The sequence below is a fragment of the Acomys minous genome (assembly GCF_964271855.1).
Source record: "Acomys minous genome assembly, chromosome: 11".
Lineage (NCBI taxonomy): Eukaryota > Metazoa > Chordata > Mammalia > Rodentia > Muridae > Acomys > Acomys minous.
Window position 1 is genome coordinate 3895724 of NC_140492.1, and position 12523 is coordinate 3908246.

General features: G+C 48.7%; 1 protein-coding gene across 7 annotated transcripts in view; it reads right to left on the reverse strand.

Annotated features, from left to right (window-relative positions):
• The window catches only part of DYRK1A (dual specificity tyrosine phosphorylation regulated kinase 1A), a 131002-nt gene that overhangs the window by 90429 nt on the left and 28050 nt on the right, over nt 1-12523 (reverse strand). The window lies entirely within an intron of this gene.

A 12523-nucleotide genomic window follows, 5' to 3' on the forward strand; every position in this document is an offset into this window, starting at 1 on the left:
CAAAGCACTACTTGGTCTCCCATAGAAGTTCAGTGAACACAGTGAACTAACAACGGTGAAAACGATGTCTGGGGGAGGGGCAAACTACAAACTGGCATAATATATACACAAACACAGCTGCCTCCAAAGATGGCAAGAAACTGTTTTTGTCCTCTCACGTTTTCAAAAGCAATGTTTTAATTTTTGTTTTCTGACAAAACAAAACCTTATACCTTACAAACTTTCACCTGCAATTTTACTATCAATGGGAGTTTTGTGGAAAATGAGGTGGTGCTGTCACAATCCTAACACACACACTTGGTAATAATGTCAGGTCTATGCTTCAGATGCCACTGGCTTCAACTAATGCGAGCATCCAAACGCCTGGCAAGACAGACATGTATCCCAGGCGTCCTCTACGTGTAAAGTGGAGTTTGCTTCCTCATTCTGAGATCCTTCAGCCAAACTCCGAACACAGGCATAGCATGACTGCTCTCCAGTCTCTACATAAGACCAGCCGACACATAACAAATGAAAAACTATTCAAATTAGTAAGAAAATATGGTGGTGGGGGGGCCTTTCAGCAACACCATAACTCTCACTCCCTCGCCCTAAGCAGGAACCACCCAGGTCAGAGAGCAGTGGTGACAGGCCACCCTGCCAGCTCCAGCCCTGAGCACACAGCGCCCCCGCAAGGCCTCTGTGCCGGTTTAAATTCAAGCTGCTTGTATCTCTTATTTGGGTTTGGGGGAGGGGGTTGTTTGTTTGTTTGTTTGTTTGTTGTTGGTTTTTTTCCCTTAGGTTTTTCAAGACAGGGTTCCTCTGTGTAGCCTTGGCTGTCCTGGACTCACTTTGTAGACCAGGCTGGTCTCAAGATCCACCTGCCTCTGCCTCTGCTGGGATTACAGGTCTGCGTAGTTGTGCCTGACGTTTTTGGTTTTTGTTGTTTTAAGCTATACACAGACAACCAAACTGCCTTTAAAGACAAACTTTCTCCCTCACCTTCACTCCAGCTGATCGCCATATGCCCCATCCTTCTTAGCAGCCTCAACTCTGCTCCATCTCGGGCTTCACCTCTGTTACACCCTCATGTGCTCACAGAGCACACAGCACTGTCAAGACTAAGTCACTGCACTCCTCAAGGCAGAGCACTGACCCACAGTTTGCTCATCTGTATGTGTGGCACGCATGTGCACCACTGCATGTGTGCACCAGTGAATGCACAGTTGCATGCAAATGTGGCTGTGGAGACCAGAAGCCAGCTGCAAACATGCGACACTTTTCTAAGGCTCATTTTTATTTATGCATGTGTCTACTGATTGATGTGAATGTATCCCTGGGAAGCGGGCTTGAATCTGAGCCATCTCTGCAGCTCCCTGCTTCAGCTGTTGAGACAGGACCTCTCTTCAGTCTAGGGCTGACTAACTCAGCTGGAACGGCCCTCCTGTCCCCTCCTCCCCGGCACTGGCATCACAGGTGTGCACCTGCCAGACCCAAGAGCAGGCTGGGAATGGGCGCTAGAGGCCAGCCTCCGGCCCCCATGCTCACACAGCACTTGGCCAGCTGAGCCATTCCACAGCCCACTTGTGTTCTCACTTCAATCCACTCTTTCTGTTTCTTTCTTTATTAGTTGTTTTCTCTGTGTTGTCTTGGCTGTTCTAGAACTCACTCTGTAGACCATGCTGCCCTTGTGTGCCAACACTGCTAGTCTGTCTACTCTTAGAAACTCATTTCATCATAGCAAATATAAGCTTTATATGCAAAAGCTGCCCACCAAAATGAAAATTTAGAGAGTAAGTGCTCACCACAAAGAAATTGTGGCAGATTATGGTATGTACAGCCTATGTTAAAATATCATGAAATAATTATGTTCTTAGGATTGTATGACATAAAGAAAACTGTACATCAAAAGGGGCTCATCCTAACTTTTCTCTGGGTTGTTTTTGTGTTAATTTAGTTTTGTTTTTAACAAATCTAGGCTATTTAAGTCACTGGCAAGCATTTTCTGATTGTTAATCAATCTCAACTGCACAGCATTGTCATTCAAGAATCAACAATATAATTTACATTACTCTTCTCTTCTCCTTTTCAGTCTTATCTTCCACTGCCCACTTCTAAATCGACACTCAAGTCAAGGTTAAGACCAACACCCATTCATTCCTCAAATGTTTTCTGACTATTCCATAAATCCTTATTTGCTTCTGCCTGCCAAGAGCACGCCAGCCTCACACCTGTACTGTCTCCCTCATGGTGTCTACCGCTCCTGGAACATGACTGCCTGACACAGCAATTCTTTTGTTTTGTTTTGTTTTTCGAGACAGGGTTTCTCTGTGTAGCCCTGGAGGTCCTGAACTCATTTTGTAGACCAGGCTAGCCTCCAACTCATAGAGATCCACCTGCCTCTGCCTCCCTGAGTGCCATCACGCCCAGCGACACAGCAATTCTCTAAGTTAACAGTATGCAGTGTCTAGTCACGAAAAGCAGGAAAAGCCACGTTCACCTCACTTTCTAGAAGTTCAGCCTTAGTACCCACAGCTGACTAGAACAAAGGTGACCATGAAAAACCATGATCATTAATTAACCCATTCATCTCCAAAACCATCTACATGGGCTTGCTCCGTAGAAACAGGCCAGTTGGCTATCGTTAATGTAGGCGAGCCGGCAGTGGGATACGTGTGACTCTACTATGTCTCAATCCAATCAAACAGCACAGAAGCTGGTGGCTCTGCTAGAGACCAACTGCTCTACAATTACCTATGCTATATAAAGAGCTAGCACTCAGATAATGTTTGGAAATAATTTCTTTTAAGTAGCCATCATCTTTCCTAAAAGTTATTTTCGGGGCTGACAAGACGGTTCACTAGATTAACATGTTTGCTGCCAAAGCTGACAACCTGCGTTAGATCCCGGAACCTCGCATGATGGAAGGAGAGGACAGACTCCTGTAAGCTGCCCTCTAAAGTGCTCAGGGACATTCATGCACACACAGAAACGTGGAGCTTAAGTGGTGAGAGTACAACCACCCTCAGCTACTAAAACAAGTGACCTACTAGGCAAAACAGCTAACTGAAACAAATGTGACAGCTCAGTGACACTGGATGAAGAGCTTAAAACATCACAGCTAAACAAGTCCCTAAAGGTCGGGGCGTCTGCTCCTCTCCCGGCAAAAACTGCTTAGGAAACTATCTTCCATGAAGCATTATTTTTATCTTTTTTTTTTCTAAGATTTATTTATTTATTACATATACAGTGTTCTGCCTGCATGCACACCTGCACACCAGAAGAAGAAATCAGATCTCATGATAGATGGTCATGAGGCATCACGTGGTTGCTGGGAATTGACTCAGGACCCCTAGAAGAGCAGACGGTGCTCTTAACCACTGAGCTATCTCTCCAGCCCTAAAGCATTATTTTTAAATCACTAACAAAAATGTATCTACTTAAAGCTTTGGTTTCTGTACCATTTCTAAGAGCATCCATTGTGTTAAAAAAAAAAAAAAAAAAATATATATATATATATTTACTGTCAAAATTGAGGAAGTTAAAAGTAAAATTTCCATTTCAGATGCGTCAGCCAGCTGAGGGTCACCACAGAACACCTAGCACTGAGTTTACCTACAGAAGAGCTTCACTCGACGCCTGGTGACAAGTCTCTGCACTCTTGGTGCAGGACACGGCAGGTTCTGACAGTTCTCCCAAACCCTCTCTTGTTCTTTGTTTTCAGTCTCACATACCCCAGGCTAGCCTTGAACCTGTGAGGAAAATGACCTGTTTTGAATCCTGCCTCTCCTGTGAATGAGTGGAGAGATTACAGATGTGTGCACACCTGGTTTACTCAGCACTAGGATCCAACCCAGACTTCCGTGAGTGTGAGGCTAGCACACTCCCAAATGAGCTACATCCCAGGCTCCCAAACTCTTTCCATTACACAAAGTCACATTTGATTCTCGGCTCCATACTTTCTCAATACAGAATAGCATAATATTCCTATTTAGGACACTTGTACAATAATGGTGAATTGCTAAGAAGTTTTTAATTCTGACATTCACAGGACATGGTAGAGCATGCCTTTAACCCCAGCACTAGGGAGGCAGAGGCAGATGGATCTTTGTACAGTGAGCTCCAGGCCAGCCAGGGCTGTACCCTTAAATGAGAGTATAGGAAAGGGACAGAACACTACAAAGGCTTATAAAACCAATGGTAAAGCAAAATCCTCAGTCATCACATAACTGTCACACCACACAGCATCACCTAAGTGTGTACAAACATATGTGTAACGAGAACGTGAGCCCTGACTGTAATCATAGAGAATATTTTTTAAAATCTGCTCATTAAAAAATACAGGCTGGAGAGATTGCTCAGTGGTTAAGAAGACTGACAGCTCTTTCAGAGGACCTGGGTTCAATTCCCAGCACCCACATGGCAGCTTACAACTGTCTGTTAATTCCAGGATCTTACATTCTCACACAGACATACATGCAGGCAAAAAAAATAATAAAATAAAATAAATAAATAAATAGCCCAGCCAAGACTACACAGAGAAACTCTCAAAAAAAAATAAAAACAAACAAACAAATAAACAAGACCATGAGGCCTTCCCAGAAAGGTAACAGCAAGCCTTTAGAGGTGTTTCTCCCATCCAAGTACAACCAGGCCTGACACTACTTTGCTTTAGAGATGGCTAAATCAAGCACATTTAAAGTGACGTGGCCAAAGACTGAGGGCAGCACTTCTAATCAGATTGCGGGGACTGGGGGAGGCACAGCGGAAGGCAAGGAAGCACTGAATGGGATGCAGCTCCATGCACGGGAACAACCAACTACCTTACACCCACTGACCCCACAGAGCGCACCCTAAGAATCTATCATGCCATGACTACCTCACACCCACTGACCCCACAGAGCGCACCCTAAGAATCTATCACGCCATGACTACCTCACACCCACTGACCCCACAGAGCGCACCCTAAGAATCTATCACGCCATGACTATCCCACACTCACTGACCCCACAGGAGAGGACACACAGAGAGCACCCTAAGAATCTATCACGCCATGACACTGAGATTTCACATCCTCACTCAACCCCTCAGCAGTGAGCCGAGCACCAATGATATGCAGAATGGTACTTCCTGTCACTATAGCCCCCAATGGACTCTACGCGAAGGGCAGGGGAGGGATAACTCCAATGTAATAATGTCAAGCCATGCTGAAGACAAGGTAAAAGTAAACACAGCGCAGTGGTCCTCAGCCTTCCTAACGCTGCAACTCTTTAATACTGTTCCTCATGTTGTAGTGACCCCAACCAAAAACCCTCACTGTGATTTTGATATTGTTATGACTCGTAATATAAATGTCTGATATGTGACCCCTGGGAAAGGGCCATTTGACATCTCCCCACACCCTCAGAGGTGCAACCACAGGTTGAGAACTGCTGACATAGACTGACCCAAAAATCAATAAATAAATAAAATAAAGAGGAGAAACTTTTTTAGATCGGACAGGTCTGTCTATCAGACGATAAGTTTTCCAAAACTTGGCAGGTAAGATCCAAGGCTTGCAATCTTTACAACGCTTCCTGAGACATAATCTCACTTCTAGATCCACACACAAGATATCAGCAAGAAGACTGAAAGCCTAACAGTGAATGGTGGGAATCTGCAAGTGCTAAGCACAAGAGCAACTGTGTCCAAATAAGTACAACAGCATACAAAGGCCCGGGGTGCACGCTTCCTAAGGTCAGACTCGGCTGCAACGGATCTGCAAGGCTAAGGGAGCGCAGGCAGTCAGGACAGAGAGACCCAGTAACCAGGTGGTCATTTCATGGATGGCAGTCCTCCTCTGCAGAGGACAGGACCTGGGGCGTTTCCTTGGCCAGATGCCAGCACCAGGTGAGCAGCAATGTTATGCAGTTCACAGGGCTGACCTGACCCAACCTGCCTGAGGTGAGGCTTGCATCACTAAAGCACTGTAGGGCCAGTATCCCTGCTCCAAAATGCTTACAACCAGAGATGATTCAGACTTCCAGATTATGAAATATCTGCACATGAGATATCTTAGGGACCAAAGTCTAAAGATAACATTCTTTTACACTTTTAGTATACTTTATAAAGATACCTAAAGTTGGCTTTTTTTCATTATTTTATGCTTGAAACTAAAGTTTGTACACAATAAAGCATTAGATTTGTAGCATCATGTCAGCTCTCAAAGCCAGAAAATATTCAGATTCAGAAGATTTTTGGTATCAATTTTCAGATTAAGGATGCTAATCTGCCTGGTATACGACATAATCAGAAATGCTGAGTTTTAATAGAAAGCAGCCTCTCCTACAAACCTACCTCCTGCCCTCACAGTCTATACTCGCTCTGCAAACAGCCTTACAGCAAAAGCCAGCTATTCTGAAAGCCTGAAACTGGGTGTCTGTTTACAGTGAACTCTTCAGGATCAACACAGAAGAGGAAAAATCTTTACCAATTGTTCAGCTGATAGGGGTTAGTGTCTAGACTATGGGAGGGGGAAGGAATCTGAATTTTAAAAAATCAAATAACCAAATTAAAACATGTAGTCCAGAATTGAAATCAAACACAATCCCTTGAGAAACACCTGAAGAACTGTTCAGCACCCTTAGCCACAGGGAAATGCAAATTAATACTACCTTGAGATTCCATCTTAGCGGAGTCAGAATGGCCAAGATTAAGTTTTAGAATGACAGCAGCTGCTGGCAAGGATGTGGGGGAGGGGAACAATTAATCATCAGTGGTAGAAATGCAAACTGGACTTGCCCCTGTGGAAACTGGTACGGTAGTTCCTCGAAAAGATGAAAATCAATCTAGCACAAAGTCCAGCTACGCCACTCTTGGGCATGTGCTCAAAGGCTCCACAGCCCACCCACTCACAGCTGCTCTATCCATGGCAGGCAGAGACCTAAAGCAGCCTAGAACGTCCACCAACTGACGAATGAATAATGAATCAACAGCACATGTGCACACTGGAATATTATTTCAGCTATGAGGAAAACTGAAGTTCTGAATATTGCAGGTAAATGGATGGGGTCCCTGAGTGGGGCAACCCAGACCCAGAGAGACAAACATTCTGTGTTCTCTCACATGGAGATGCAGCTTCTACGCTTTAGATGTATGGGTTTCCTTTAGAATACCCACAGAGGGCAGGGACCTGGTACAGGAGGAGGTCTTCCAGGAAGGGAGGTTAGAATATAATGTCATGAAAAGATGAAGTGGAAGCTACAACAGGGGGACTAGCCAGGGCGGCAGGAGGAGAGCAGGTAGAGGAAGGCATGTGGGGGACAGCTAACACTAGAGGAAGGCATGTGGGGGACAGCTAACACTAGAGGAAGGCATGTGGGGGACAGCTAACACTAGAGGAGGGCATGTGGGGGACAGCTAACACTAGAGGAAGGCATGTGGGGGACAGCTAACACTAGAGGAAGGCATGTGGGGGACAGCTAACACTAGAGGAGGGCATGTGGGGGACAGCTAACACTAGAGGAGGGCATGTGGGGGACAGCTAACACTAGAGGAAGGCATGTGGGGGACAGCTAACACTAGAGGAGACATGTGGGGGACAGCTAACACTAGAGGAAGGCATGTGGGGGACAGCTAACACTAGAGGAGGACATGTGGGGGACAGCTAACACTAGAGGAGACATGTGGGGGACAGCTAACACTAGAGGAGACATGTGGGGGACAGCTAACACTAGAGGAGGGCATGTGGGGGACAGCTAACACTAGAGGAGGACATGTGGGGGACAGCTAACACTAGAGGAGGACATGTGGGGGACAGCTAACACTAGAGGAGGGCATGTGGGGGACAGCTAACACTAGAGGAGGACATGTGGGGGACAGCTAACACTAGAGGAGACATGTGGGGGACAGCTAACACTAGAGGAGGGCATGTGGGGGACAGCTAACACTAGAGGAGGGCATGTGGGGGACAGCTAACACTAGAGGAGGACATGTGGGGGACAGCTAACACTAGAGGAGACATGTGGGGGACAGCTAACACTAGAGGAGGGCATGTGGGGGACAGCTAACACTAGAGGAGGGCATGTGGGGGACAGCTAACACTAGAGGAGACATGTGGGGGACAGCTAACACTAGAGGAGACATGTGGGGGACAGCTAACACTAGAGGAGGACATGTGGGGGACAGCTAACACTAGAGGAGGACATGTGGGGGACAGCTAACACTAGAGGAGGACATGTGGGGGACAGCTAACACTAGAGGAGACATGTGGGGGACAGCTAACACTAGAGGAGGGCATGTGGGGGACAGCTAACACTAGAGGAAGGCATGTGGGGGACAGCTAACACTAGAGGAGACATGTGGGGGACAGCTAACACTAGAGGAGGACATGTGGGGGACAGCTAACACTAGAGGAGGACATGTGGGGGACAGCTAACACTAGAGGAGGACATGTGGGGGACAGCTAACACTAGAGGAGGCATGTGGGGGACAGCTAACACTAGAGGAGGACATGTGGGGGACAGCTAACACTAGAGGAGGACATGTGGGGGACAGCTAACACTAGAGGAGGACATGTGGGGGACAGCTAACACTAGAGGAGGCATGTGGGGGACAGCTAACACTAGAGGAGGCATGTGGGGGGACAGCTAACACTAGAGGAAGGCATGTGGGGGACAGCTAACACTAGAGGAGACATGTGGGGGACAGCTAACACTAGAGGAGGACATGTGGGGGACAGCTAACACTAGAGGAGGACATGTGGGGGACAGCTAACACTAGAGGAGACATGTGGGGGACAGCTAACACTAGAGGAGGACATGTGGGGGACAGCTAACACTAGAGGAGACATGTGGGGGACAGCTAACACTAGAGGAGGGCATGTGGGGGACAGCTAACACTAGAGGAGGACATGTGGGGGACAGCTAACACTAGAGGAGACATGTGGGGGGACAGCTAACACTAGAGGAAGGCATGTGGGGGACAGCTAACACTAGAGGAGACATGTGGGGGACAGCTAACACTAGAGGAGGACATGTGGGGGACAGCTAACACTAGAGGAGGACATGTGGGGGACAGCTAACACTAGAGGAGACATGTGGGGGACAGCTAACACTAGAGGAGGACATGTGGGGGACAGCTAACACTAGAGGAGACATGTGGGGGACAGCTAACACTAGAGGAGGGCATGTCGGGGACAGCTAACACTAGAGGAGGACATGTGGGGGACAGCTAACACTAGAGGAGGACATGTGGGGGACAGCTAACACTAGAGGAGGGCATGTGGGGGACAGCTAACACTAGAGGAGGACATGTGGGGGACAGCTAACACTAGAGGAGACATGTGGGGGACAGCTAACACTAGAGGAGGGCATGTGGGGGACAGCTAACACTAGAGGAGGGCATGTGGGGGACAGCTAACACTAGAGGAGGACATGTGGGGGACAGCTAACACTAGAGGAGACATGTGGGGGACAGCTAACACTAGAGGAGGGCATGTGGGGGACAGCTAACACTAGAGGAGGGCATGTGGGGGACAGCTAACACTAGAGGAGACATGTGGGGGACAGCTAACACTAGAGGAGACATGTGGGGGACAGCTAACACTAGAGGAGGACATGTGGGGGACAGCTAACACTAGAGGAGGACATGTGGGGGACAGCTAACACTAGAGGAGGACATGTGGGGGACAGCTAACACTAGAGGAGACATGTGGGGGACAGCTAACACTAGAGGAGGGCATGTGGGGGACAGCTAACACTAGAGGAAGGCATGTGGGGGACAGCTAACACTAGAGGAGACATGTGGGGGACAGCTAACACTAGAGGAGGACATGTGGGGGACAGCTAACACTAGAGGAGGACATGTGGGGGACAGCTAACACTAGAGGAGGACATGTGGGGGACAGCTAACACTAGAGGAGGCATGTGGGGGACAGCTAACACTAGAGGAGGACATGTGGGGGACAGCTAACACTAGAGGAGGACATGTGGGGGACAGCTAACACTAGAGGAGGACATGTGGGGGACAGCTAACACTAGAGGAGGCATGTGGGGGACAGCTAACACTAGAGGAGGCATGTGGGGGACAGCTAACACTAGAGGAGACATGTGGGGGGACAGCTAACACTAGAGGAGGACATGTGGGGGACAGCTAACACTAGAGGAGGACATGTGGGGGACAGCTAACACTAGAGGAGGCATGTGGGGGACAGCTAACACTAGAGGAGGACATGTGGGGGACAGCTAACACTAGAGGAGACATGTGGGGGGACAGCTAACACTAGAGGAAGGCATGTGGGGGACAGCTAACACTAGAGGAGACATGTGGGGGACAGCTAACACTAGAGGAGGACATGTGGGGGACAGCTAACACTAGAGGAGGACATGTGGGGGACAGCTAACACTAGAGGAGACATGTGGGGGACAGCTAACACTAAAGGAGGACATGTGGGGGACAGCTAACACTAAAGGAGGACATGTGGGGGACAGCTAACACTAGAGGAGGACATGTGGGGGACAGCTAACACTAGAGGAGGACATGTGGGGGACAGCTAACACTAGAGGAGGACATGTGGGGGACAGCTAACACTAGAGGAGGACATGTGGGGGACAGCTAACACTAGAGGAAGGCATGTGGGGGACAGCTAACACTAGAGGAGACATGTGGGGGACAGCTAACACTAGAGGAGGACATGTGGGGGACAGCTAACACTAGAGGAGGACATGTGGGGGACAGCTAACACTAGAGGAGGACATGTGGGGGACAGCTAACACTAGAGGAGGACATGTGGGGGACAGCTAACACTAAAGGAGGCATGTGGGGGACAGCTAACACTAGAGGAAGGCATGTGGGGGACAGCTAACACTAGAGGAGGACATGTGGGGGACAGCTAACACTAGAGGAGGACATGTGGGGGACAGCTAACACTAGAGGAGGACATGTGGGGGACAGCTAACACTAGAGGAGGCATGTGGGGGGACAGCTAACACTAGAGGAGGACATGTGGGGGACAGCTAACACTAAAGGAGGACATGTGGGGGACAGCTAACACTAGAGGAGGACATGTGGGGGACAGCTAACACTAGAGGAGGACATGTGGGGGACAGCTAACACTAGAGGAGGACATGTGGGGGACAGCTAACACTAAAGGAGGCATGTGGGGGACAGCTAACACTAGAGGAAGGCATGTGGGGGACAGCTAACACTAGAGGAGGACATGTGGGGGACAGCTAACACTAGAGGAAGGCATGTGGGGGACAGCTAACACTAGAGGAGGCATGTGGGGGACAGCTAACACTAGAGGAAGGCATGTGGGGGACAGCTAACACTAGAGGAGGACATGTGGGGGACAGCTAACACTAGAGGAAGGCATGTGGGAGGACAGCTAACACTAGAGGAGGACATGTGGGGGACAGCTAACACTAAAGGAGGACATGTGGGGGACAGCTAACACTAGAGGAGGACATGTGGGGGACAGCTAACACTAGAGGAGGACATGTGGGGGACAGCTAACACTAGAGGAGGACATGTGGGGGACAGCTAACACTAGAGGAGGACATGTGGGGGACAGCTAACACTAGAGGAGGACATGTGGGGGACAGCTAACACTAGAGGAGGGCATGTGGGGGACAGCTAACACTAAAGGAGGCATGTGGGGGACAGCTAACACTAGAGGAGGACATGTGGGGGGACAGCTAACACTAAAAGCCATCTTAAAAGCCGTATGAGAAGCCTACTACTCTAGAAGCTCCCTAAAATATATAAAAGGAATATAAACAGAGTTACATTTAACATGGAAAGAGAGGGGCCCAACTAGACATCATGAGCTGCTGTAAGTACACCCCCAGTGTGGAAGAGTTACACTGTGTCCAATCATCGGCCACCTCTCCAAAGGTGGCACCTCTCCAAAGGTCACAGCACACTACCACCACTGGCATTGCTTACCCTCCACAGCGGGAGAGTGAGGCCCCATTGGGGAAGACTCCACTGACTTATGTCGCTGAACGTGGAGAAATCAAGCAGGCCTGACTACCATCAATAGTGCTAGAAGGCAGTACACAGGCTGCTGGAGGAGAAAGGTCAGCATGAATCTCACCCAGCTGCAAGCCCTGCAAGCAAAATCAGCAAGCTGCCTACAAGGTACAGTAACAACCAACCACTGGATTTGAGGATTCCATGAGAGAGAGAAACCCAGAGCTGACCCTGTTAACAAGGCCAAGAACATGGGACTAGACGGGTCAGGAGCCCTCAGGGAAGGCACACGGCTGTACAGGATGAACAGAGCAGTCAGACAGTCCCACTGACCTGCACTGTCCGCCCTCAGAGGCACAGCTTCTTGCAGTGAATGTGAATTAGCACAGAGACCCACACTGCACACTGCACAGAGTCAGACCTCGGAGCATTAGCCCTAAGTGGGATGTCCATATAAAACTCCTCCCCTCAAAGCTGTTTCCTCAAAGAGGAAACTATGCAGATGAGAAGGCAGAAATATTTTAAGAGGCAGAGGTGGTGGATAAGGCCAAGGAAACAGTGTTTCCAGACTGAACAGGCCTGATACACACAC